This window comes from Rhinopithecus roxellana, chromosome 9, assembly GCF_007565055.1.
Source record: "Rhinopithecus roxellana isolate Shanxi Qingling chromosome 9, ASM756505v1, whole genome shotgun sequence".
Taxonomy (NCBI): Eukaryota; Metazoa; Chordata; class Mammalia; order Primates; family Cercopithecidae; genus Rhinopithecus; species Rhinopithecus roxellana.
In genome coordinates this window covers 14,949,130-14,976,247 of record NC_044557.1, presented here as the reverse complement: position 1 = coordinate 14,976,247, position 27,118 = coordinate 14,949,130, and positions in this window count along the sequence as shown.

Here is a 27,118-nt window from a genome sequence, read left to right as displayed (position 1 = left end):
TAATTACTAGTAGAGAAGCACGTCAAGTGCATTCCTTACTTAATAGTATTTACTTCCACTTGTTTGCTGCCAAAAAGAAACTCCAGTTGTTAAAGGAATGATGCTAAGGACACTCAGATTCTCATAGCATGACAGTACACTGTGAGTAGTCACATGTCTTATTGGCTAGCGGTTTCCTAGGAAATATGCTTTGTCTTCACTTTATAAGAAGGTAAAAAGAACACAATGATTTTCCAGGAGATTGAATTCTCGGGCCTGCAGGGCTGGTGGATCTTTGGTGCTTTGGGATTGCATAGGGCCTCAACAAGGAGAAACAAGTATCCATTCAGTCATCACAGGTGGTATTCTGTACAGACAGAATTGTGAGTTTCTGGTTCTGGGTATTCTAGTAGAGAACCGTGACACTATGCAATGAGTGGTGCAGTCTTCTGGTGTCTCAGGTGGCTAGAGTGCTTTCACAAGTTCTCAGCTTCCAACTCCAGACTGCTTATTTCTGTGAAAGGCTTCTACGTTCGAATGGCCTTATTTGCCCTCCTGCTTGCAGGCTGTCATCCTAATTTTCCCTTCCCCAATGCCGTGAACTTGAACCACTGGAATTTTTTTGTGATGGTTCACAAACATTTGGCGCCCATGTAATGTTGATTGGTTTGGAGAAGGTTCCAGTGCTCCTCCAGAAGGAGAGGGCAATGGATTCTGCACCATCCCTAGGGTAATAAAATGCTACCCTGCAGCATACAGTGTCATTAAAAGTAGTCACTAAATATTTGGTGTCATATGCAAGTCACTTTATGTACATCTCTAATTCTTTTTTTTTTTTTTTTTTTTTTTTGAGACGGAGTCTCACTCTGTTGCCCAGGCTGGAGTGCAGTGGCTGGATCTCAGCTCACTGCAAGCTCCGCCTCCCCGGTTTACACCATTCTCCTGCCTCAGCCTCCCAGCCTCCCGAGTAGCTGGGACTACAGGCCCCCGCCACTTCGCCTGGCTAGTTTCTTTGTATTTTTTAGTAGAGACGGGGTTTCACCGTGTTAGCCAGGATGGTCTCGATCTCCTGACCTCGTGATCCGCCCGTCTCGGCCTCCCAAAGTGCTGGGATTACAGGCTTGAGCCACCGTGCCCTGCCCTACATCTCTAATTCTTATGGTAATTTGGCAAAATAGCCATTTTAATGTTTATCACATAAATTGGAAACAACTCTCAGTGAGATTTAGTTATTTGTTTTCAGCTCATGTGCATCAAAGGTAGAATTCAAACTCATGCATTTCTGACTCTCTCAGCTTTTCTGCTATTTAACAGCCAAATTAGCTTCTCCATTCCCTCCTCCCGTCTTCTGTCGTTCTGCTTTCCTTCAAATCAATGGGCAGATAGTTACTGATTGTTACTGTGACCCAAACACCATGCCAGGCTCTGAGATTAAAAACAATGCATAAGGTTCCACTTTGTCCCTCAAGAAACTACCACTCTAGCAGGGGAGACAGACATGAAAATTATACTTTTAATAAAACACATGAGTTTAAGAATAGAGAATCACAGAGTACAGTGGTGGCTCAAGGAGGATCCAAGATTTTAAAAAATGGCCCAGAGGAGGATCCTGATCAGCAACAGCATGTGCATGGACAGAGCCAGGTGCAGAGGGGGACTGGCGGCACAGCAGCTACAGGGCAGAGGAGGCAGCAAGCGGAGGAACCTGAGACAGACAGGCCATCTCACCAGTCTGGCCCACGCTGGGCGCAGGGATGCGGGTGCCACACTTACGGTAGGACTCAGGAAAGACGTTTTCCTCCTTGTTCTTCAGTGTCCTTATCTGTAAAAATGGGACGTAAATAATGGTGCCCAGCTTGGAGGGCTGACATGAAGATTAAGTGTGTTAATATTTGTAATTCGCTTAGAAGGGTGCCAGGCACACATCATTTTATACAGTGACTTTGAGTAAAAACAATCTTGGCGATGTGTGCCAGAGACAAGTTGTAGAGGCTCTGTGGGCCAGGGAAATGTACTAACTTGAGCCTGGATGAAAGGGAAGCCATTTAAAAGTTTTTCCCAGTGAGTAATGGAATTAATTCTGCCCTATAGAAGATGGCTGGGGCATCAGTGTGGAGGGTGCTTGGAGGATGGAGATGTGGGAGCAGGGTTTGTGGCCAGCCCTTCCCAGTGGGGACTATGCCCATCATTATTTAATGGATGCTCTTTCCTTTTTGAAAATGCCTAAGAATCCCCACATGTCCAATTTAAAGGAACAGCAAGGATTCGGATATGTACATTTAAATATAGTCTCTTTACCGAAGTCACATTTTATACTAACGTGGTTTCATGTATTTCTCTGAAGAGCTGGAAAAGAATACTGACCATAAGGCATCATTTGTTCTGTTAGAAACCTCCTGAACACTTCAGAGTTTAGTAGAAAATTCAATTGCATCCCAAATGAGAAAGGAGAAAATTCAGTTATAAAAACTCTTCTTTTACAGTGATAAATCTTAATGGAAAAAATATACTCATAGAATACAATTTTATTACTTAAGTAAATCACTCTCAAATTAGTTTCATAAGTAAATTATTTCCAAATTAGGTTTCTGACCCTTGTGGGTCAGCAAGCCATTGGCTGCTCAACATTTCTCTCTTAATGGAGACCACTTGGAAAAAAAGAAAATTACCTACAAAAACCTAGATATTTCTCTTCCTGGCATATGTACCCCCCCCAAAATGCATTCACATGAGCACTGAGAGAATTGTTCAAGAATATTCATACCAATTTTATTCATAACAGCTCCTCATTGGAAATAGCTCAGACCTCCATGGATACGTGCCTTGTGGTGTATACACGCAATGAGCTCTAAAAAGCACTGCAATCGAATGAACAACGACTGCATTCAGCAGTACGATGAGTCACAAACTTAATGTTGAAATCAAGCAGCCAGACACAGGAGAATATATACAGGATGATGCTATTTATATTAAGTTAAAAAATGGGCCAACTTAACTGGTGTTATAAGTCTGCACTGTGTTTACTTTTGATGAGAAAGGAGGTCACGATGACTGGGCAAAGTACAACAGAAGTTTCTGGGCTCCTAGCATGTGTGGGTTTTGACCTAGGTAGTTATCACATGAGGTTTTCACTCTGCTGTCTCTTGCTGTCTCGTTCTCTTGCTCTGTCTTTGTCTCTGTCCCAGTCCCCATCCCCATCCCCATCCTCATCTCCAAACCCATCCTGTCCTCACCCACATCCCTATATCTATGTCTATACATGTGTTTTCACTCTTATGCATTTTTTAAACATAGTTTTAAAAAGATAATATTCTAGTATTTCTAAGAATATATTTTACCATTGCAAAAATAAAACCTATGTATATAATGTTAAACTAGGCAGGCGTTGTGGCTCACGCCTGTAATCCCAGCATTTTGGGAAGCTGAGGTGGGATGATCCCTTCAGTTCAGGGGTTCCAGATCAGCCTGGGCAACATGGTGAAACCCTGTCTCTACACAAAATACAAAAATTAGCAAGGTACGGTGGTGCATACCTGTAGTCCCAGCTACTCAGGTGGCTGAGATGGAAGGATCCCCTGAGCCTGGGGAAGTCAAGGCTGCAGAGAGTAGTGATCATGCCCCTGCGTTCCAGCCTGGGGGACAGACTGAGAACCTGTTTCCAAATAAATAAATAAATAAATAAATAAATAAATAAATAAATAAATAAAAAATAAAGTTAGATAATTGGAAAAAATCAGTCAATTATTGGGCAAAAAGAAACTTCTAATATTTTAGCTCAATATAAGTGGTCAGATCTAAAATGGTTATAATATTTTGTAATTACATCAGAACTTTGGAATTGTAATAACACAGCATTAGACTCCCTCCTCTCTTATTTCTTAAGCAATATTCTTTGAATAGAAAGCAAATGTAGTCAATTGCTGGTGACTTCATTCATTTCAAGTAAATGGACTAAAAAATATGAAAAATTTTATTGCTCAGTGCTAAGTTCTACTGCACTATTTCAATGTGTAAAAGCCCTACGTGATATGTGAATGCAGAGATCTCTGGTGTATACACTGTGGTAGTAAAGGACTTGTCCTGTGAAAATATTAATTACATCAGTGATGCATGCTTATCAGCAAGTTTTGGTGTAGTGTTATGTCGTTTGTGGTCTAAGCCATGTTAATAACATCTAGAAAGGACAGGAGGATATGCATTTTTGTGGCCAGTTTCATAAACAGACACACACACACAAATGTAATGTCCAAATAAATGCACACATGATTCAGATATGAACATTTGTCAAGGCATGCAAAAATTTACACTGTAAAATAAGCCCATGAAGTTTTTATCTAATCCGTATATGAAAAATGTGAGTTTCATTCTAATGAGCATTTGTGTCTCCTAGACATACTGGGCTTGTCTGTTCTCAGGGATCCATGTCTTGGACCACAGTTGATGTTACCAAATTTTTAAAGCCATTCTGATGGGTGGATAATAGAATCTGATTATGTGATTAGTTTTGTTTGGTTTGGTGCTTTTATATGTCTTTGTTATGGAAATTTTGAAACACACATAAAAGTAGAGAAGATAGTAAAATGAACCCGATTTTCCCAACATACGGCATCAACAATTTTTCTTTTTTTTTTTTTTTTTTTTTTTTTTTTTTTTTTTGAGACGGAGTCTCGCTCTGTTGCCCAGGCTGGAGTGCAGTGGCCAGATCTCAGCTCACTGCAAGCTCCGCCTCCCGGGTTCCCGCCATTCTCCTGCCTCAGCCTCCCGAGTAGCTGGGACTACAGGCGCCCGCCAGCACGCCCGGCTAGCTTTTTTTTTTTTTTTTTTGTATTTTTAGTAGAGACGGGGTTTCACCATGTTAGCCGGGATGGTCTCGATCTCCTGACCTCGTGATCCGCCCGTCTCGGCCTCCCAAAGTGCTGGGATTACAGGCTTGAGCCACCGCGCCCGGCCAACAATTTTTCAAAAAATTGCCCCTTTTTTGTATGTCCCCACCTACTTGCCCTTCTCCCTCTTCCTCTGCCCTGGGTATTAGGAAGCATTTCCCGGACATCAGGAATGTCAGCCTTTAGCTATGGTGTACAACATATTACAGATGTGCTGGAGGCTGTGTTTTGTTTTGTTATTTTCTAAATAATCCACTATATATTCTTTGAAAATTCTCCAATATAAACAATTTCAGATCTATATCAATTATAAGAAATTATAAATCACAGAACTTTAGAAACATGCTCCAAATATATTGATTTCTTTAAGACATTTCACATTAGTGGAAGCTGTTTTTAGATTTTTGCTTGGCAATCATATTGCTAAATTCAGAGTGTTGTTTTTAATGGTGTCCGTATACAGTAAATATTTTTTAAAGCTTATTTTTTTCCAGGATAAAAGTAAATCATGCACATTTTACAAAGTGAAAATAAAAGTATATAGAGTAAAACAAATTATCCATGGCTCCCTTTGGAACTATCCAGTGTTGACTTTTTTATTATGGGTTTTTTCAATTTTTTTTCTGTGAATACATTTTACATACTAAGGTCATAGGTAGTGCTCCTGTATCTTTCAAAACTTGGCTACTGTCCAAGTTTATCTTTTTAAAGGAAAAATGTTGAGTAACCCATAGTTCGTAGAACCCCAGAGGCGAAGAACCTAATTATTTAAAAATCTAATTTGAAAATAATTTATGTAAGAAACTAAATTTTTATCCTACGATATACCTTTCAATTGAAAATTTTACTGTAAGAGAGAAGTTATTATAAGTGAAAACATATTTTTGGATTGTAATCAAAAGTAAAATACATTAAAAATGTTCCAGAACTCACAACTCCTTGGAATCAACAAATCCCATTTTGTAAAACACTGGACTACCCAATTGATGTGTTGTAATCACAGACAATTAAACTTTATTTCAGCTTTGAATCTGACCTTCTTCCTAAGCAAATTCTTATCCAGAGGATAACAAATAACAAAATGAAGCAGTGTGAATATGACTTATTGTCCTTTGACTTGGAGTCTTTCTGTTGATAGCCACCCAGATTGTTCTGAGATTTAGTGGCAGTGTCATTACTAAATACCCCAGTCAATATTTTCTGCAGAATTGCTTGGCATACCTCATTTTATAGGGCAAAAGATCATCAGAGATGAAAATCCTAGTGATAGCAGAACTTCAGTTTCCAACTCTAGACCGAGACGTTCTTCAACAACAATTTTGAAACTACAGATTCCATTAAGCTCTAGGCTCTGAACTTGATGTGGTATTAAAAGAGTGGTCTATGGGCTTCATGAGCCTGTATTACACACGTATAAGAAAGAAACATTTCTCTTTTATAATTTCAATATTATTGTCATTTCAAACTTTAATACTGCACCAATTTTGTGTGGTTGTAGTGCTTATCACTTTACAATTTAGTGGGGCTGAACGCATTTTGTTGGATGGGATTTCAGTAATACACGCTTACAGTAGCAAGTTAAGCAATACAAAGGGTTTATAAGAAATTTATTACTAATCGCCCCTTCCTCCAGTCACTCCATTCCTTGAAAAAATCAAGTTCAGCATTTGGCAAGTGACTTTCCACAGGGTTATTTCCAACATACACGTTAGTATATGTGCGTGTGTGTACGTGTGTACACACACACATACATGCCTATTTGTTCCTTTCTATTTTTATAATTAAGATCATATAATACATATTACTCTGCAACTCTTTTTATTTTCAAAGTTTCTCTCAATTGTTATGTTTTATAGCTAGAAATCATTGCCCGACGCAGCTCCACATCATAGACAAATGGATTCCCATTGTCATATTATTTTACTGTAAAAATTATCTTCCATACTAATTTCATCTAAATGAAATGTTAAGGGCCATTACAATGCTTATTATAAATAAGATTGCTATAATTCTGAAAGCTATTATTTTTGAGTACCAATGAGTAACTTTTTGTATTACTTGCTGTCATAATACAAACAATCAGATGATCCCAGATTTGGGGTTATTATTCGGTGCTCTTTTAGACTGGGTTCATGTGAGATGTGATCCTCACTTTGCAATTGGACACGGTGACAATGGCACACTGCATATTGTACATAAGTCACATAATTCATCACAGAGAATCAGGTGGATTCTGCGAATAAAAACTGGGCAGTATTCTATAAACACATGATGGTTTCAATGGATATCAGATCATATATAGTTTTTTTTTTTTTTTTTTTTTTGAGATGGAGTCTTGCTCTGTCGCCCAGGCTGGCGTGCGGTGGCAGGACCTCGGTTCACTGCAAGCTCCGCCTCCCGGGTTCATGCCCTACTCCTGCCTCAGCCTCCTGAGTGGCTGGAACTACAGGCGCCGCCACCTCACCCAGCTAATTTTTTTGTATTTTTAGTAGAGACGGGATTTCACCGTGTTAGCCAGGATGGTCTCAATCACCTGACCTCGTGATCCGCCTGCCTTGGCCTCCCAAACTGTTGGGATTACAGGCGTGAACCACCACTCCTGGCCCACTCATATTTTGTTGCATTAGATATGAACGAAGCACTATATGAGACTATAAATGGAATTACTTTTTGTGAAATCAAGAAAAAGAGTCCCCAAATTAATTACTGCTGTAAGATTGAGATTGAGAATTTGTCTTATAAAATCTTATAATACTCTTTCTTCCAGTTGATCGAGTCAGTTACTGAAGCTTGTGCATTTGTCATGTATTTCTCGTGTCATGGTTTTCATCTCTGTCAGTTCGTTTATGGCCTTCTCTGCATTAATTATTCTAGTTATCAATTCTTCCACTCTTTTTTCAAGATTTTTAGTTTCTTTGTGCTGGGTATGTAATTCCTCCTTTAGCTCTGAGGAGTTTGATGGACTGAAGCCTTTTCTCATCTCGTCAAAGGCATTCTCTGTCCTGCTTTGATCCGTTTCTGGTGATGAGCTGCGTTCCTTTGCAGGGGGAGATGTGCTCTTATTTTTTGAATTTCCAGCTTTTCTGCCCTGCTTTTTCCCCATCTTTGTGGTTTTATCTGCCTCTGGTCTTTGATGATGGTGACATACTGATGGGGTTTTGGTGTGGGTGTCCTTCCTGTTTGTTAGTTTTCCTTCTAACAGTCAGGCCCCTCAGTTGTAGGTCTGTGGGAGATTGCTTGAGGTCCACTCCAGACCCTGTTTGCCTGGGTATCAGCAGCAGAGGCTGCAGAAGATAGAATATTGCTGAACTGTGAGTGTACCTGTCTGATTCTTGCTCTGGAAGCTTCCTCTCAGGAGTGTACTCCACTGTGTGAGGTGTGGGGTGTCGGTCTGCACCTAGTGGGGGATGTCTCCCAGTTAGGCTACTCAGGGGTCAGGGACCCACTTGAGCAGGCTGGCTGTCTGTTCTCAGATCTCAACCTCCATGTTGGGAGATCCACTGCTCTCTTCAAAGCTGTCAGACAGAGTTGTTTGCGTCTGCAGAGGTTTCTGCTGCTTTTTGTTGTTGTTGTTGTTGTTGTTTAGCTGTGCCCTGTCCCCAGAGGTGGAGTCTACAGAGACAGGCAGGCCTCCTTCACCTGCTGTGAGCTCCACCCAGTTCGATCTTCCCAGGGCTTTGTTTACCTACTTAAGCCTCAGCAATGGCGGGCACCCCTCCCCCAGCGTCGCTGCTGCCTTGCCTTTAGATCGCAGACTGCTGTGCTAGCAATGAGGGAGGCTCCATGGGCATGGGACCCTCCCGGCCAGGTGTGGTATATAATCTCCTGGTGTGCCCGTTTGCTAAGACCCTTGGTAAAGCACAGTATTGGGGTGGGAGTTACCTAATTTTCCAGGCGTTGTGTGTCTCAGTTCCCCTGGCTAGGAAAAGGGATTCCCTTCACCCTTGCACTTCCCAGGTGAGGCGATGTCTTGCCCTGCTTCAGCTCTCGCTGGTTGGGCAGCAGCAGCTGACCAGCACCTATTGTCCGGCACTAACTAGTGAGATGAACCCAGTACCTCAGTTGAAAATGCAGAAATCACTAGGGGGAAAATGGAACCAAGTTGGAAAACACTCTTCAGGATATCATCCAGGAGAACTTCCCCAACCTAGTAGGGCAGGCCAACATTCAAATTCAGGAAATACAGAGAACGCCACAAAGATACTCCTCCAGAAGAGCAACTCCAAGACACATAATTGCCAGATTCACCAAAGTTGAAATGAAGGAAAAAAACTTAAGGGCAGCCAGAGAGAAAGGTCGGATTACCCACAAAGGGAAGCCTATCAGACTGACAGCAGATCTCTCGGCAGAAACTCTACAAGCCAGAAGAGAGTGGGGGCCAATATTCAACATTCTTAAAGAAAAGACTTTTAAACCCAGAATTTCATATCCAGCCAAACTAAGTTTCATAAGTGAAGGAGAAATAAAATCCTTTACAGATAAGCAAATGCTGAGAGATTTTGTCACCACCAGGCCTGCCTTACAAGAGACCCTGAAGGAAGCACTAAATATGGAAAGGAACAACCGGTATCAGCCATTGCAAAAACATGCCAAATTAAAAGACACAGACTGGCAAACTGGATAAAGAGTCAAGACCCATCAGTTTGCTGTATTCTGGAGACCCATCTCACATGCAGAGACATACATAGGCTCAAAATAAAGGGATGGAGGAAGATCTACCAAGCAAATGGAGAACAAAAAAAAGCAGGGGTTGCAATATTAGTCTCTGATAAAACAGACTTTAAACCATCAAAGATCAAAAGAGACAAAGAAGGCCATTACATAATGGTAAAGGGATCAATTCAACAGGAAGAGCTAACTATCCTAAATATATATGCACCCAATACAGGAGCACCCAGATTCATAAAGCAAGTCCTTAGAGACTTACAAAGAGACTTAGACTCCCACACAATAATAATGGGAGACTTCAACACCCCACTGTCAACATTAGACAGATCCACGAGACAGAAAGTTAACAAGGATATCCAGGAATTGAACTCATCTCTGCAGCAAGCAGACCTAATAGACATCTATAGAACTCTCCACCCCAAATCAACAGAATGTACATTCTTCTCAGCACCACATCACACTTATTCCAAAATTGACCACATAATTGGAAGTAAAGCACTCCTCAGCAAATGTAAAAGAACAGAAATTATAACAAACTGTCTCTCAGACCACAGTGCAATCAAACTAGAACTCAGGACTAAGAAACTCAATCAAAACCACTCAACTACATGGAAACTGAACAACCTGCTCCTGAATGACTACTGGGTACATAACAAAATGAAGGCAGAAATAAAGATGTTCTTTGAAACCAATGAGAACAAAGATACAACATACCAGAATCTCTGGGACACATTTAAAGCAGTGTGTAGAGGGAAATTTACAGTATTAAATGCCCACAAGAGAAAGCTGGAAAGATCTAAAATGGACACTCTAACATCACAATTAAAAGAACTGGAGAAGCAAGAGCAAACACATTCAAAAGCTAGCAGAAGGCAAGAAATAACTAAGATCAGAGCAGAACTGAAGGAGATAGAGACACAAAAAACCCTCCAAGAAATTCAATGAATCCAGGAGTTGGTTTTTTGAAAAGATCATCAAAATTGACAGACCGCTAGCAAGACTAATAAAGAAGAAAAGAGAGAAGAATCAAATCGATGCAATAAAAAATGATGAAGGGGATATCACCACCAACCCCACAGAAATACAAACTACCATCCGAGAATACTATAAACACCTCTACGCAAATCAACTAGAAAATCTAGAAGAAATGGATAATTTCCTGGACACTTACACTCTCCCAAGACTAAACCAGGAAGAATTTGAATCCCTGAACAGACCAATAGCAGGCTCTGAAATTGAGGAAATAATTAATAGCCTAACAACCAAAAAAAGTCCAGGACCAGATGGATTCACAGCTGAATTCTACCAGAGGTACAAGGAGGAGTTGGTACCATTCCTTCTGAAACTCTTCCAATCAAAAGAAAAAGAGGGAATCCTCTCTAACTCATTTTATGAGGCCAACATCATCCTGATACCACTGGCAGAGACACAACAAAAAAAGAGAATTTTAGACCAATATCCCTGATGAACATCGATGCAAAAATCCTCAATAAAATACTGGCAAACTGGATCCAGCAGCACATCAAAAATCATATCCACCATGATCAAGTGGGCTTCATCCCTGGGATGCAAGGCTGGTTCAACATTCGCAAATCAATAAACGTAATCCAGCATATAAACAGAACCAAAGACAAAAGCCACATGATTATCTCAATAGATGCAGAAAAGGCCTTTGACAAAATTCAAGAGCCCTTCATGCTAAAAATGCTCAATAAATTCGGTATTGATGGAACGTATCTCAAAATAATAAGAGCTATTTATGACAAACCCACAGCCAATATCATAGTGAACGGGCAAAAACTAGAAAAATTCCCTTTGAAAACTGGCACAAGACAGGGATGCCCTCTCTCATCACTCCTATTCAACATAGTGTTGGAAGTTCTGGCTAGGGCAATCAGGGAAGAGAAAGAAATAAAGTTTCAGTTAGAAAAAGAAGAAGTCAAATTGTCCCTTTTTGCAGATGACATGATTGTATATTTAGAAAATCCCATTATCTCAGCCCAAAATCTCCTTAAGCTAATAAGCAACTTCAGCAAAGTCTCAGGATACAAAATTAATGTGCAAAAATCACAAGCATTCTTATACACCAGTAACAGATAAACAGAGAGCCAAATCATGAATGAACTTCCATTCACAATTGATTCAAAGAGAATAAAATACCTAGGAATACAACTTACAAGGGATGTAAAGAACCTCTTCAAGGAGAACCACAAACCACTGCTCAGTGAAATAAAAGAGGACAAAAACAAATGGAAGAACATACCATGCTCATGGATAGGAAGAATCAATATCATGAAAATGGCCATACTGCCCAAGGTAATTTATAGATTCAATGCCATCCCCATTAAGCTACCAATGAGTTTCTTCACAGAATTGGAAAAACTGCTTTAAAGTTCATATGGAACCATAAAAGAGCCCACATTACCAAGACAATCGTAAGTCAAAAGGACAAAGCTGGAGGTGTCACACTACCTGACTTCAAACTACACTACAAGGCTACAGTAACCAAAACAGCATGGTACTGGTACCAAAACAGAGATATAGACAAATGGAACAGAACAGAGTACTCAGAAGTAATACCACACATCTACAGCCATATGATCTTTGACAAACCTGAGAAAAATAAGAAATGGGGAAAGGATTCCCTATTTAATAAATGGTGCTGGGAAAATTGGCTAGCCATAAGTAGAAAGCTGAAACTGGATCCTTTCCTTACTCCTTATACGAAAATTATTTCAAGATGGATTAGAGACTTAAATGTTAGACCTAATACCATAAAAACCCTAGAAGAAAACCTATGCAGTACCATTCAGGACATAGGCATGGGCAAGGACTTCATGTCTAAAACACCAAAAGCAATGGCAACAAAAGCCAAAATTGACAAATGGGATCTAATTAAACTGAAGAGCTTCTGCACAGCAAAAGAAACTACCATCAGAGTGAACAGGCAACCTACAGAATGGGAGAAAATGTTTGCAATCTACTCATCTGACAAAGGGCTAATATCCAGAACCTACAAAGAACTCAAACAAATTTACAAGAAAAAAACAAACAACACCATCAAAAAGTGGGGAAAGGATATGAACAGACATTTCTCAAAAGAAGACATTCATACAGCCAGCAGACACATGAAAAAATGCTCATCATCACTGGCCATCAGAGAAATGCAAATCAAAACCACAATGAGATACCATCTCAGACCAGTTAGAATGGCAATCATTAAAAAGTTAGGAAACAACAGGTGCTGGAGAGGATGTGGAGAAATAGGAACACTTTTACACTGTTGGTGGGATTGTAAACTAGTTCAACCATTATGGAAAACAGTATGGAGATTCCTCAAGGATCTAGAACTAGAAGTACCATACGACCCAGCCATCCCATTACTGGGTATATACCCAAAGGATTATAAATCATGCTGCTATAAAGACACATGCACACGTATTTTTATTGTGGCACTATTCACAATAGCAAAGACTTGGAATCAACCCAAATGTCCATCAGTGACAGACTGGATTAAGAAAATGTGGCACATATACCATGGAATACTGTGCAGCCATAAAAAAGGATGAGTTTGTGTCCTTTGTGGGGACATAGATGTAGCTGGAAACCATCATTCTCAGAAAACTGTCGGAAGAAGAGAAAACCAAACACCGCATGTTCTCACTCATAGGTAGGAACTGAACAATGATATCACTTGGACTCAGGAAGCGGAACATCACACACCGGGGCCTATCATGGGGAGGGTGGAGGGGGGAGAGGGGAGGGATTGCATTGGGAGTTATACCTGGTGTAAATGACGAGTTGATGGGTGCTGACGAGTTGATGGGTGCAGCACACCAACATGGCACAAGTATACATATGTAACAAACCTGCATGTTATGCACATGTACCCTAGAACTTAAAGTATAATAATAATTTAAAAAAAAAGAAAAGAAAAAAAAATCTTATAATAATGGGTTATTGTACTCATGCAACAGATACTGGTTTTGTGCCTAGTATGTTCCCTGAGATGTACAGGGAACCTCAAGGAGCTCCCAGACTATGGGAGTGACCCCTGCTGAGCTGACAAGCCAGTGCTGGAGGAGTGCACAGGCGGGCTCAGGTGCAGCAGCTCAGTGGGCCTGTCTGTGCCGGGGGCAGGGGCACAGGGAGGGGCAGGTAAATCGAAGCTGACTGGGTGAAGAAAAGCCAGGGAAAAGACAGTGAGACCAAAGGCACAGAGCGGGTGTCCCGCGGAGTCAGCTCCCATGCTAAGTCTAAACTGGGGAGAGGTCAGAGGCAGCACAGGGGCCTGTGGGGCAACTGCAGGATCTGGGAGCCTCTCTGAGCTCTCGTTGAGCAGATACCTGGCTTTAAGAGGAGTTTAACTGCACAGTGAATGCCAGTGTTGGCCTCTGAGTAGTGCTCATTAGGAACTCAAGGGTCTTTCCTAGCAGCCCCAGATGTCTCCTTCTCCTCTGGACCTGGGTGACCTTTTTTTTTTTTTTTTTTTTTTGATGGAGTCTTGCTCTGTCTCCCAGGCTGGAGTGCAGTGGTGCCATCTCAGCTCACTGCAACCTCTGCCTCCTGGGTTCAAGCAATTCTCCTGCCTCAGCCTCCCTACTAGCTGGGACTACAGGCGCCTGCCACCATGCCTGGCTAATTTTTGTATTTTTAGTAGAGACGGGGTTTCACCATGTTGACCAGTCTGGTTTCGAACTCCTGACCTCAAGTGATCCAGCTGCCTCGGCCTGCAAAAGTGCTGGGATTACAGGCGTGAGCCACAGCTCCCGGCCTCTGGATTCAGGGAGACCTCTCTGAGGGCTCTGTTCCGGGCGTTCTCCATTCAGGCAGAACTTCCTGTGCACCAGGCACCCAGAGGCTGGTGAAATGGAAGGAGTTTCCTTATCCCCATCGCAGGGCGTGGGACAGGGTGTGGTTCACTTCTTCTGTGCCCTGCTGCTCAGGCCCCTAGGGGAGCAGGCAAACAGGTTGTGGGGAGCATTTTGGTCTTTGACCCCAGGCGACATCCAGGGTTGAGTGTCCTGAAACCTCAGTGGGTGTGTGTTACAGTGTGCTTTTTCAGCTTAGCTATCTGCCAAGGGAGCTTGTGTTTATCAGCTCAGTTAGACCCTTTGCCTTATCAAGGCTTTCTGTATCACAAAGCAAGAGTTTTGGTGTACAGGAAAATCGGATCACATGTGGGCTAGGAGAATGAGTGCAAGGCTTACTAAGTGATGGAAGTAGCTCTCAGCAGATGAATGGGGAGCCAGAAGGAGGATGGAGTGGGAAGGTGGTCTTCCCCTGGAGTCAGCAGTTCAGCCCCCCGTTGTCTCCTCCAACCGCCCTCAGCCAAATTTCCCTTGGGTCTGCATGGTTCCAACCTCCATGACCTGCCAGCATGTCTGCCCACGTGTTCTTCTGCCAGTGTGTTCTTCTGCCAGTGTATTCCTCTTGATTTCCAACCACTTGTGTCTGTCCACTAGGGTCTCAGGGTTTTTATAGGCACAGGATGGGGGTCACGATGGGTCAGAGTGGTCTTGGAAAATGCAGCATTTTGGGTGAATATAGGAGTGCCTGTCCTCGCTTAGGTCTGTGGGGACAGGCCCAAGGGTGGAGCCCTAGCCAGGGATCCTGCCCTCCTCTACCCGGCCCTTCTCTGCCTCCCTCCGGAATCACTGTGATGGGGCCCCCTCAGGCTGGCTGCAGGAATTGCCTAGGGAGAGGGGGCTTCCCTTCCAAGCCCTGGAGCAGGGCCCCAGCCTGGCTTCCAACATGTATACCCTTTGCTAAAGGTCACAGCTGGAATGCCAGGCACTGCCCTCTGGACAGTGAGTTGGGAGGAAATATGGCTGCCATCCACCTACAGAATTAGAATAGTCGGTATGCTTGTCCAAACTAAACATGCAAAAAGGTTCCAGGCATGTGCCCTGGGGTTTGGAGCCTATTCCCAAGGAAAGGCAGTGTGGGGCAATGGGCCAGGCTCTTCCTGGCCTTCCTCCTCTGCTTCTGCAATCTGCTCATGACTTGATCTTGCATAGTTTTCCCTTCGGTAAAATGGAGGTAATAACAGCTCTATCTTGCAGCCTTCTCATGAGAATTAAACAAGTTATTTTGTTAAAGAGCTTTGAACCACTGGGTACGGTGACTTACGCCTGTAATCCCAGCACTTTGGGAGGCTGAGGCTGGCAGATCACTTGAGCTCAGGCATTTGCAACCTGCCTGACCAACATGGCAAAATCTACTCTCTACTTAAAAAATACAAAAATTAGCCGGGTATGGTGGTGCGCATCTGTAATCCCCACTACTCGGGAGGTGGAGGCAGGAGAATCGCTGGACCCAGGAGGTTGAGGCAGCTGTGAGCCCACATTGTTCCACTGCACTCCAGGCTGGGTGACAGAGTGAGACCTATTTTAAAATAAAATAAAATAAAAAGAGCTTTGAGCAGTGTTTGGCAATTGGTAAGTGTACTATTTCTTTATTGTGATGTAGACAATCAGCACACATTTGTTGAAAGACTGTTTGTTGCATAGATGAATAAGTGAGTGAATGAATGGAGAAAATGAAAAAGGTGCCCAAAACACAGTTTGCTTATGGCTTACTTTGTGGTCCATGTCACAGGCTGGCCCATGGATCAATATGCGGAAAACAAACACACACACCATATATAGACCACACTCACACACACCACACATACACACACGTACACATCACACATACACCATGCACACAGGGCACACACAGACACAGGCACACACCACACACAGACCATACACATATCCATATCACACACACCACCCACACACATACCATACACATAAGGCACACGAAGACACAGCGTACACAGCACTGCCCACACACGTGTCCTGCTGGAAGCAATCCAGTCCTTACATTAGTGGATGCGTGCATGCTCCCCGGGTTCTCAGCGTCGTTCTGTGCTCCCCCGTGCATTTGCTCCCAAGGGAATTGATGATGGGGTGCACCAAACCCTGTCTGTTTGTTACAGGGAGTGCCTGGAGACAAGACCACATACAGATTTCATGCAAGGACAATTTGAAGAGTTCCGAGGGTTGTATAGACTGGTTTGGGACATATAAACCTGGAGTGCGTGCTTTTTGGGTGGTGTGGGTAAGACTTTATCATCATTCTCAAACTCCATAAACACCTGGAGTCCTGCCAGGGCTGGGTTGCTGGTGCAGCGCACCACCCAGCTGCAGCCCCTGAGATCAGGGTGCTGTGGGACAGTGTGCAGGGAAGGACAAGAGGGTACAGGTGCTTGCCTTGTGAACTCAGTAAAATACAACTTCCAAACATCCCAGGGAAGGGTGGCCAGCACTGCACGTGATGGCAAGGGTGGAGAGGGGATCAGGGAAGATTCTTTCTCTTGAGACAGGTTACTGTGTCACTTCTAAATTAAGCCTGTGACTATATTTGGTAATGCAAGATGTAGGGCTGAAGAACAAGCAATTTACTTCATGCAAACAGATGACCATATGATGTACACAGTTGGGCTCTTGCTGCTTTGGGGCTTTGGGTGCAAGAGAACTCGCCAGTCTGGGTTTTGTGGGGTGCTGAAGCCAGCCTCCCCAATCTTCCTCATGTATGTGTTCAAGCAGACTAAAATCCTAGGTTAAATACTGCATTCATAAAAAATTTCAAGGTTGTTTACTTTCAGAGAATTGTAAAAGACCCTCTGTTAGATCATCAGGGCAATTTGATGTCAAAATGCTGGAACCAGAATCAGCAGCAGGGCTTCTTTCTCTCTGTGGGCAGCTCTCCTAAAGAGAGTGAAAGAAGAGCTGCCGGGAAAACAATGTGTGCATTGTAAGCAGGCCTCCCTCGGGCCTCTGGTTGGACAGTGGGAGCGTGAAGCCTGTTCACAGGATGGTAATTTCATTGGTTCCACTTGCCGGTCACAGTGGCACGTGCTGGTCAATGACTTTCCACTCAGCAGGCATTGGAGGCTAAAGGCTCTGTTTCTAAAGCTCTGCAGGCCACTCTTGGTGACTAAGGGTGCGGCAATCATGTAGACACCAAAAGTGCGACTACTCTTAGATTCCCACCTCAACCGCAAAAAAGCAGTTGTATAGGCAAGGAGGGCTGCTATCCTGATGGTTAGATGTAGTAGATACAATACAGATTCAAGCTCCATTGCAGAATCAAGGCTGGGGATATCTCTGTAGTCTTGGAGGTTATTACCCAAGAATTTTTTTTTTTGCAGCTATGTATCCTGTCAAGAGTCACGTTATGTCTGCAAATGCATTGACCTTTTAGAATCCATCACATGTTTGTTTCTCTTTGAAAAGGAAGAGGTCTTAAGCTACTTATTTACTGAGATGTATAATACAAAATTAAATGAAAAAGCATAAGAATAGGTCCACTACCCTTCACTGTGTGTGAAGGAAGAGCATTTCTAAAAACGAACCTTTCAAATATTTATATTGAAAGATGCAGTTTATAAAGAATAAAGATAGCCATGAATTGGATAACTTTTCCTATTAGGTAAATGGTATAGTAAACTGGGGGTGAAAATGGGGGTGAACATGGTGGTCTGTTTTTAGAGAAAATAAGGATGCAGTACAACTTCCTTTCTAATGGTTTGTGAAGCCAGAGATTCAGTTGCTGTATTATTATATTGAGCTTTGGCAGTATTATTACTCTGGGGGGAGGTATGATTTAATTTATATCACATTTGCCTCAATGTAGAAAAGGCTGTGTGAAAACAGGTGATGGAAGCACCTAGGAATAGCTCTGCTCTCCTTATGATGCGTGTTTCATGGAGTTACTCTGAAAATGATGAATGCAATAGATCCCAACCTCCAGACTTCTAATGCCTGGTGAAAATTATGCTAGCTGAAAATTCCAGGAAAGTACTCAAAGTTTTCTTGAAATTAGAATATAGATAGCAGGAAAGAATATGGTGATAATGATGAAAGATTTATCTCTGGAGTTCAGTTTTGCTCCTTTTAATATAACAATGGTCACATCTGTTGATGGACACTTACAGTGATTCCTTATCTTTGCTATTGTGGCTAGTGCTGCAATAAATATGAGATTGGAGGATGAGACAGGTTGATCCATGGGCACAAACATACAGTTAGACAGAAGGAATAAAATCTAATGTTTGACAGCAGAGGAGGGTGACTATAGTTAACAACAGTATATTTTGTATTTCAAATAATTAGAAGACTTGAAATGTCCCCAATACATAGAAACACACTAGGTGACAGGTACCCTAAATACCCTCACTTGATCATTACATCATTACACATTCCATGCATGTAACAAAAGATCATGTGTACTCCATACGTATGTACAAATATTATGTATCAATAAAAATTATGAATGACAACATGCTTCATCAACTTAGCTATTACTATTTAAAAAACAAAAACCAAAATGGTCACAGAAGCTGTCTCAGGCAGACTGGACACATTTTAACATTAGCATATTACCAAGAAGGATGCCATTCAACGTGAAGGGTTGCAGACAGAGACTCTCTCATTCTGTTAATATGGATCACTGGCAAGGTAGTCAGTTTTATTTCCTAGCTAACAATTTCCTAAAAGCAAACAGTTATATTAACTTGAAGAGCAATGATCCTTTGAAAAATACTGATAGCAGCAACAGGATCTTCAGAAAACAATCTGAATTCTTTCAAAGTGTTAAAGGTGCTAGTACAAGCATCATTCATTTCTGAGCATTTTTCTCAAAATAAAATTGAGGTTTAGAAAAGTACCTCCGAGATGCGCTGGATACGCAGCACACACTGGGAACATTGTCTTATATGTGGTTGAAATAACAATGGTAGAACCTCCCATGTGGTACATTTTTTATTTGCTTTTAAAATTGTGATTTTAGTGTGTTTACCTCTGGCTCATACACTATTTTTTTTCAAGGAGAAGAAATATTTCTTAAATTTAAATATTCACTAATCAGTCTTTTTCTAGTTTTTAAAAGGTTTCAAATTCCATATATATACACATACACACAAATTCCATGTATATACACATATATAGATACACATATATGGAACTTTGAAACTGAGAGAGTGTGTACACACACTTGAGTTCTTTATTTTTTACTTTCTAAAAAATAAAAGACTGATGGGAAGAAGAAAAGGTGAACTACACTTTCACCATTTGCCTCTGAGCAAAACCTTTGGTGCCTAATTCTATTTTCTTTAGAAATATATTCGCTGGGAGTGCTCCTTCCTCCTCCAGCCCTGAGCAGCCCCTCACCCTCAGGCTCACCATCCTCCCTAACTTTGTGCTGCGGCACAGGGCAGGAGCTGAGCGCAGAGACCACAGGCAGGTGTCAGCCTCACTCCCTGTCCTTGGTGGTGTCCCAGACTCCACAGGGTACAGAAGTCCAGGAAATGAGAAATCAGCCACCCAAGTTGAGTGGAAAATTTCAGCATGTTACAGAACATGGGACAGCTGATGTCTGAGGTCGCTGTTGAGAAGGATTTGTAGGTTTACCTGTTTACTCAGAGCATTTCACCAATTCCTTACAAAGATTACAAATAAACTCACAAAAAGGCAAAAAAAATCAGTTGTTAATCCATGTTGATAGGCAGGGTAACGAGTATCATTTTGTTTAATTTCATATGTTTAGCACCATCTGTAGGAGCTACATAACAGAACTCTCTGGAGTTGTTTTGTTTTTAACTCACTTCTCACAAATCATTGAAGTGTACATTTTTGTAAGGAAAGTTCAGCCATCGTAGAAGTAAAGATGACTGATGATGAATGTTGGAATGCAGCTGAGAAGTGTACTTTTTGTCACTGGGGAGGAGACACCCACCCTTTGGTTGAGACGCTGTGTTGCTCTGCTGAGAGTGTCAGAAGATGGCCCTCTACGGGATGTTCTGCCTCCATAGAGAGAAAGAGAGGGGCTGACGTTTACTCTGATTGATGCTGTTGTTAGAAATGTGGCCCAACATGCACACTGGTCCCTGTATTCTCTAAGTTCTCCGCCCCCCCAACGCAGGCCACTGAGTTGCTCACATTCCTCCCACCTTCCCAGTTTGATTCAGCGCCCTTCTCCCCACAGAAGGAAACCAAAGGTCAGAAGGATGTTTTCCCCCAAAGCTTACCGCAGTGAATTTTAGAGGCCCTGGGGAAATGAGAGGGGCTGGTGGTTTACAGAATTTAGGGCCATGCAGTGACCTCGCGGATTCCATGGGGTGTTCACAGAGACCCAAGGATAATGAGACTGAATTCCGCATTATAAGCACTTCCCGGAGCCTTTCGATATGCTAAAGTGAACTTTGAAACTGAGAGAAGATGTGGCACACACGGCAGGTAACAGGAGTCTGACCAGAGGAGTCGGGGACCATCTGAGAAGACAGGTGTTCTCTGCGCACGGCTTGGAAAACAGGCTCTGGTTTTCAGACATGCTCAGTGAACTCCTTAGAGAAGCTTTGAGAAGAGGCAAAGAAGCAGGATGCCGGCCCGTTTCAAGGACAGTCTTCTCCTGCTCGTTTCTTTTACATGTCTGGCTCTGCAGTGACTAAGCTTTCCTTTGAAGAAAGGTTTCTTTGACCATCACAACCCCCTAAAAAAAGGATTCTAGAAATATTTGTGGATGCTCAAGACCGAAGCTCAATGTCAGCTATTTACCCCCCTGGCTTTACTACTCCTCAGACTTTCATATGGTATTTTTGGAATGAAACCACATATGAAATCCAAAAGGCAAAAAACGTCTGACTTTTCCCCACAAGTGTGTTACACCAGGAGCAAAGGGAAGGGCGCCCTCTTGGTGGGAGGTCACTGATGAAGCTGGGCAGAGGCCAGAGAGTCCAGGCAGTTTTGGTGACTTGTGTCTAAGCTCCGAGTGCAGATCCCTGGCTGGACATTCCCAGCTGCAGCACCAGGCTGTCCTGGGCAGAGGACTCCAGTCCCTGCATTCAAGCGTCAGTCACCTCAGTAGTCGCAGTGGCAGCGGGCGGGGTAAGGGAGCTGAAGACTAGAGGCCTGCTCCAGTGGGACAGATTTCCACAAAAATTCATCACCATCTCCCAGTGAGGGGGAGATGTTCAAAACTGTGAAAAGTGTACATGCAAAAGCGCAGGCCCTCAAACACAATCGTGTGTGAAACCAGAGAAAAATGATCCTTGAGAATCAGGCTGGGATTTCATCTTTATTCTGCATTATCCTAAAGTTCCAGGCCCAAGGTATGCATTGTTAGACATATGCGTCGGTGGGTCCCGTGGCCACACTGGGTCCTTGCAACTGCACTCCTGTGTGCCCAGGGTCCACTCCTGGGGAGGCACAGCTAAGAAAACCCCTGGCAGGATGCCACAAAATCAGTTTTCTACCTTCTGCTTTTTTCTTTCTTTTTCCATTTTTAAAAAGTTACACACTGCCTAAATTGCTTTGGGCAAAATCCTCTCAACAGGCTGTGGGATACATTCAAAATGAGTAGCAGAAATGACAACTTATCTTTATTTCAACATGGAAATGTGGTTTCTCCAGATGTTTCTAATGTTCCCAATAGGGATTTCCAAAGACTGAACGTTGCATCAAGGCTGCCAGCCTGAAGGGCCCTACACAAGGATGGTGCTTCTGTCTGACGTGCGCTCTCTCCCCCACCGCGCGCACACACACACACACACACACACACACACACACACACACACACACACACATGTCAGAAATGTAGACGGTGACTTAAATCTGTGCACAAGTAAAGATGATCCAAGCTGAAACACATTTTCCCTTCTTGACATAGTGACTGATGACAGTTAGACATAGATTATAGGCAACTGCCTTATTTGCAGAACCACTAAGGGTATGAAAGACTCTTAACCAGTCCAGAGCATCAAGTAGTGGGTGAATCATTCTGAAGGCTGCCTTCCAAGACCACAAGAAATTAGGGGGCAGCCTATAAGAAATAGCAATAGCACACCACACCATAGGAAAATCCCATATGTGTTTGTCCCAATGGATTGGAGAGAGAGAGAGAGAGAGAGAGAGAGAGAGAGAGAGAGAGAGAGAGAGAGATCTCACAAAGTCGGAGACACAACTTTTGTTAGACATTGTTTTCTTATTATTTGTTTGTGTCTTTTCATCACAACTTTAACTTTTCTGCGACATGTGGCAACAGTAGCCACAGCATAATTGGAAAAACGCACGAATGAAGGGGCAGTTTGCTTAGGTGCTGCATGTTGTATTGTTATTCATAGAGGGACATCTGTGCTTGGTCCTGTTTGGGTTTTTAGGTGTTTTGCAATACGTTAAAATGTTTACAGTCAATCAGAACATGTCTGCTTTAGGACAAAATAGTCATTTGTTCAATAAAAATTTTCTGTTCATCTATTAGGTCCCAGGAATATGCTGCTGGGCATTTGGAAATAAGAATGTGATCTCAGTCCCTACCCTTAAGGAATTCATCATCTAGTGAGGAGACAGGCACATAAAGTATGCACAATTGTGCAGTAAGAATATAGGTAAGGGACCCTTAAGTAGGCCTGGGAAAATCAGGGGAGAGTCTTAGAAGAGGCAGCAGTTGAACTGAGATTCCAAGACTATGTGGGAATTAGATGGATTAAGAGGATGATGGGCATTTGAGGCAGTAGGTACAGTACATATAAGAGTTTAGTTTGTTTAGGGAACTACGAGTTATTTGGTATTTCTGGAGTGTGCAAAAATATAAAATAAATCATTATTTATGGAGGAATAAACACATGCTTATGGATTTGAGTAATATCTTACCATGTACGGAAATTGCCTTTATGGCCATGTGCTAAGAAAATATTTTTGTTTAAATTACTTTATTTTGCTATATGAGAAAAAGATGGAAAGCCAGGACTCTGTTTTGAGACTTCCCTGCCACCTCTCATCCCGGCTGACAGAGTTGGGTAGGTGGTTTCCATGAAAGCACTGCAAAGGCATGCTTGCCGATCCCATAACCTTATGTTTGCCTTTGAGTTGCGCCAGTGGGTCAGACATTCCTTCAGATTAATTTATCAAGGACTCAGCTGAGAGCCACAGCCATATCAGATATTTCACATTTGGACCAGAATTATTTGGATGTTGCACACGATCTCAAGATAGGCCCTCTCTGCATTTTCTAGGAGCCACTCACCCTTGAATAAAGCTTCTCCCTCCTTCCTCTGTGGGCTGGAACATCAATAGCCCTTGGGAGAACAGATTATTCCCAACCATATTGGGTCGATGAATTGCCCATGAAGTTTTCAGATATTCAGAAAAAAGTTATTTGTGATAGCAAATAAATTAAACAGAACACTAAAAACATAAATTCTTAACTTCCGTACAGTTTTAGAGTGTTTATTTACTTAACACTCTCTATGCACTATAGAGAAAGCAAAATTGTAAAAAGTCTTGTCAGACTCACTGGATGATGAAGAGACATTTGTGTATTTTAATGGTCTGTAAATTGGAGAAATATCATTCTGACTTCTTCAGCTTTTTGCATCATGCTGAATGAGACAATGATAGTACGAGCATACTATCTACACCCTCGAATCCATGACAATGACATGGCTGATTCTCTGATCATGCCAATGTCAGGTGGTTTTGTATTAAACAATGATGAAGAGCAGGTAGGAGAGACTGATGAGAGAAGAATGAATGCCTCTTTCTAGTAGGCAGGGGTAAGACAATGTTTTCAGTAGGTAAAAAGTACATTTTCCACTTTCTTCTTTGTATTAGTATGTATGGATTGAAAGCCAGGCTCAACTTTAAGGAAAATATAAAATAAAACACCAAGCTCCGCTCCACTGTGTGGGACACCATGGCATGTGCTTGTCAGTTCCTCCACTCACCTGGGTCCAGGAATTGTCTCTGCCATAGAGCTGATGAGACAGAGAGCAGCTTACTCACCTCATAACATACATGGTAAGGCAGCAACTTGAAACAAGGCCAGTCTGAGGACAGAGTGCTGCTCTTCCAACTACTATGCTGAAATAACAAAACTGGTATGGCCTGGATTAGAACCTGGTTGCACCCATGGTTTTTTTTTTTAAATAATATATATATATATTATATATTTGCCCACTGTTATTTCAAACATCCCAAAAGTAATTTGTGCAAGACCATTACAAATGCAGCACTCTTCCTGTTTAAGGTTTTCCAAATTGAAAAGAAGAGAATGGCTACCTTTGAAATCAATCAGGACACCTCTGTGGAAAATTACCTGGGCTGTTTCAACCTTGGCGTGAGCAGTGGTGGGAGCTGGCATCCCGTGGAGACACACACGCCCGGCCCTGGGTCCAGCCAGCACCCACTGGCAGGTCGGCCCTGGAGCAGTTGAGATTTTCCTAAATTGTAAAAAATCTGAAAGTTACGTTTTAGAATAATCTTTTCTTCTAATTCTTTTTTATTACCTTTTTATTGCCTCAGGAAAGCAGTAACACAAAAGATCCTTTTACATCTTTTGATTTAAAAAGCAGAATCCAAGAGGGGCTTGTCTGGCTGTGTTCATGGAGAAAAATCTGTAGCTGATCAGTGCTCATCCTCCCAGGAAAAGCCCCATTACAGCAAACAAGTTCATTTATTTTAGCCTAGAACTCAAGAAAATGATTCAAAACCCTGAGATACAAAAAACAAGCCAGATCCTCACTTAATTTAATTTTATAAAGAAACCATCATAGTTATACAAGCTATAATTTATTTCTTTCATTATGTAAAAGTTTTTCATTATGTAAGGAAGCCCCTGCTCCACACCCCTTCCATCCCTGCACATTTTATAGTATATCTGTTTGGCTTGATTTCTCTTTCAAACCCCCTGTGATGTAGACTCTTTTTTTTTTTTTTTAAGGCATTGATAAAGAATTTAAAGTCACTTTAAAAAGTTTCTGCTTTTTTCTTTTTTCACTAAAGGGTCTTGTTCAATCCTTCTTTTCACTGACTACATAACAGTGATTGATTGGCAAATAGTAGGCGTGCAATAAATAAGAGGGAGAAAGAGAAGGGATTCTGAAGTTGTATAAAACTTGTGATTTACAGCACATCATTAACTACAACAGTAGAGGCTCAGTCCTGGCTCCTAACTTCCCACTCTGTTATTCTCAGGATGTGGTCCCCACACTGGCTGTGCCATCTTCCCCCAGGAGCAGGTTAGAAATGCAGATTCTCAGGACCACTACAAACCCTCTCACTCAGAAACTGGGGGATGGGACCCAGCAATTCCTGCCTTAACAAACCCTCTAGCTGATTCTGATGGTCGCTGAAGTTTGATCACCTCGGAGGCAACCCTATCCCAGCACCTCTGATATCCTTCCTGCCATTGCTGACCAACCCATGGCCTCTGGGGCCTCCCTTCTCCTCCTGTCTGGAGGCAACAGGCTGCTTCACACCATCTAATCTCTGAAGCTGGAGGGGGACAAGGGCTCTACTTCTAACCCCTCAGGCTAAGGCACAGCTGGGATGTGAGCCTCATTACTGCCACAGCGATGGGTAAGTGGGGTCAGTGGTCACTAAGGCTTCATCAGGGATCAGTTGTGTGTTTTAGGCTGGTACTCAGAAGAATGTCTTTATCCCCAAGAACATATAATTTATAGTCACCACCAGTGTTCAAAGCAGCTCTGAAGCCCATACTGGACAAGTACAGGGGGAGGAGGTAAGAAACAGCGGCTCCAGGGCACGGTGGTCCTGCAGGCTTCCTCCCGCCCACCTTCTGGAAGTCACGACCTGAGATGGGGGCAGACCTCCTAATAAGCGTAATTATCCATTATTTATTTATCTAATTATCTATTATTTTATTGCATTTTGGACTTGTTTAGGTGCTATGAAATACAAGCATTTAAAAGAGAGGGAAGAGATGCTTGTCACCAACTTGGAGACAACGATGTCCTCAACTAAGCTTATTTTCAAATTTGCATTAATATTAATACATAATAAAGGAATAAAATAAAATGACATGAATAAAAGTAATCACAGAACTGGAGAAAAATACATCAGCTAACATCCCCTTGGCAAAATTCCAAACTTTTTTTTTAAAGTGATGGTTCTGGCGCAGGAGCTACAGAAGCCGCTCTCTCAGCTGGTATGGCCTCAGACGTTGCAAGCAGAAGCCCAGGAGGCCTCGGGGAACCCCCAGACCAGCAGGAGGAACGTCGCGGTCCAAGGCACCAGGCAGAGGCAGCTGGCTGGTGCACTAGGGGCCTGGTCTGCAGAGGCCCCAGGCCCGCGTCACCATGGAGGGTAGCCCTTGAGGCGTGGGGAGAAACCGCATTTAGCAGCATCACTGCCGAGAGCTCGGCCCTGCCTCTCTGGCCTTCGTGGAGCAGGGTGAGCCAGGGTGCCCAGAAGCCTGGAGTGGAAACCGGAGCAGTACATTGCAGCAGCCCCCGCGCACTGTTCTGGGAACCCGGGATCCCGACGGGGGCCCTGCAGAGCGCGCAGGAGCAGAGAACGCTGGCTTCCGTGGGATCCTGTTTTCAGGACCCCCGTCCCGGTTCCTAGCGGCAAACGTGGAACTCAGGCATCTTCCAGACACCCTGCTCTCCAGCTGCGGTCCTGAGATTGGAACGGGGTGGGGAATGGACTGAGGCCAGGAGCCCAGATGGGTTAGTGTTTGGCTGTCTGGAGAGAGAACAAGGACCACCAGCAGGCTGGCCTGGGAGGGGCTGGAAATGCAGA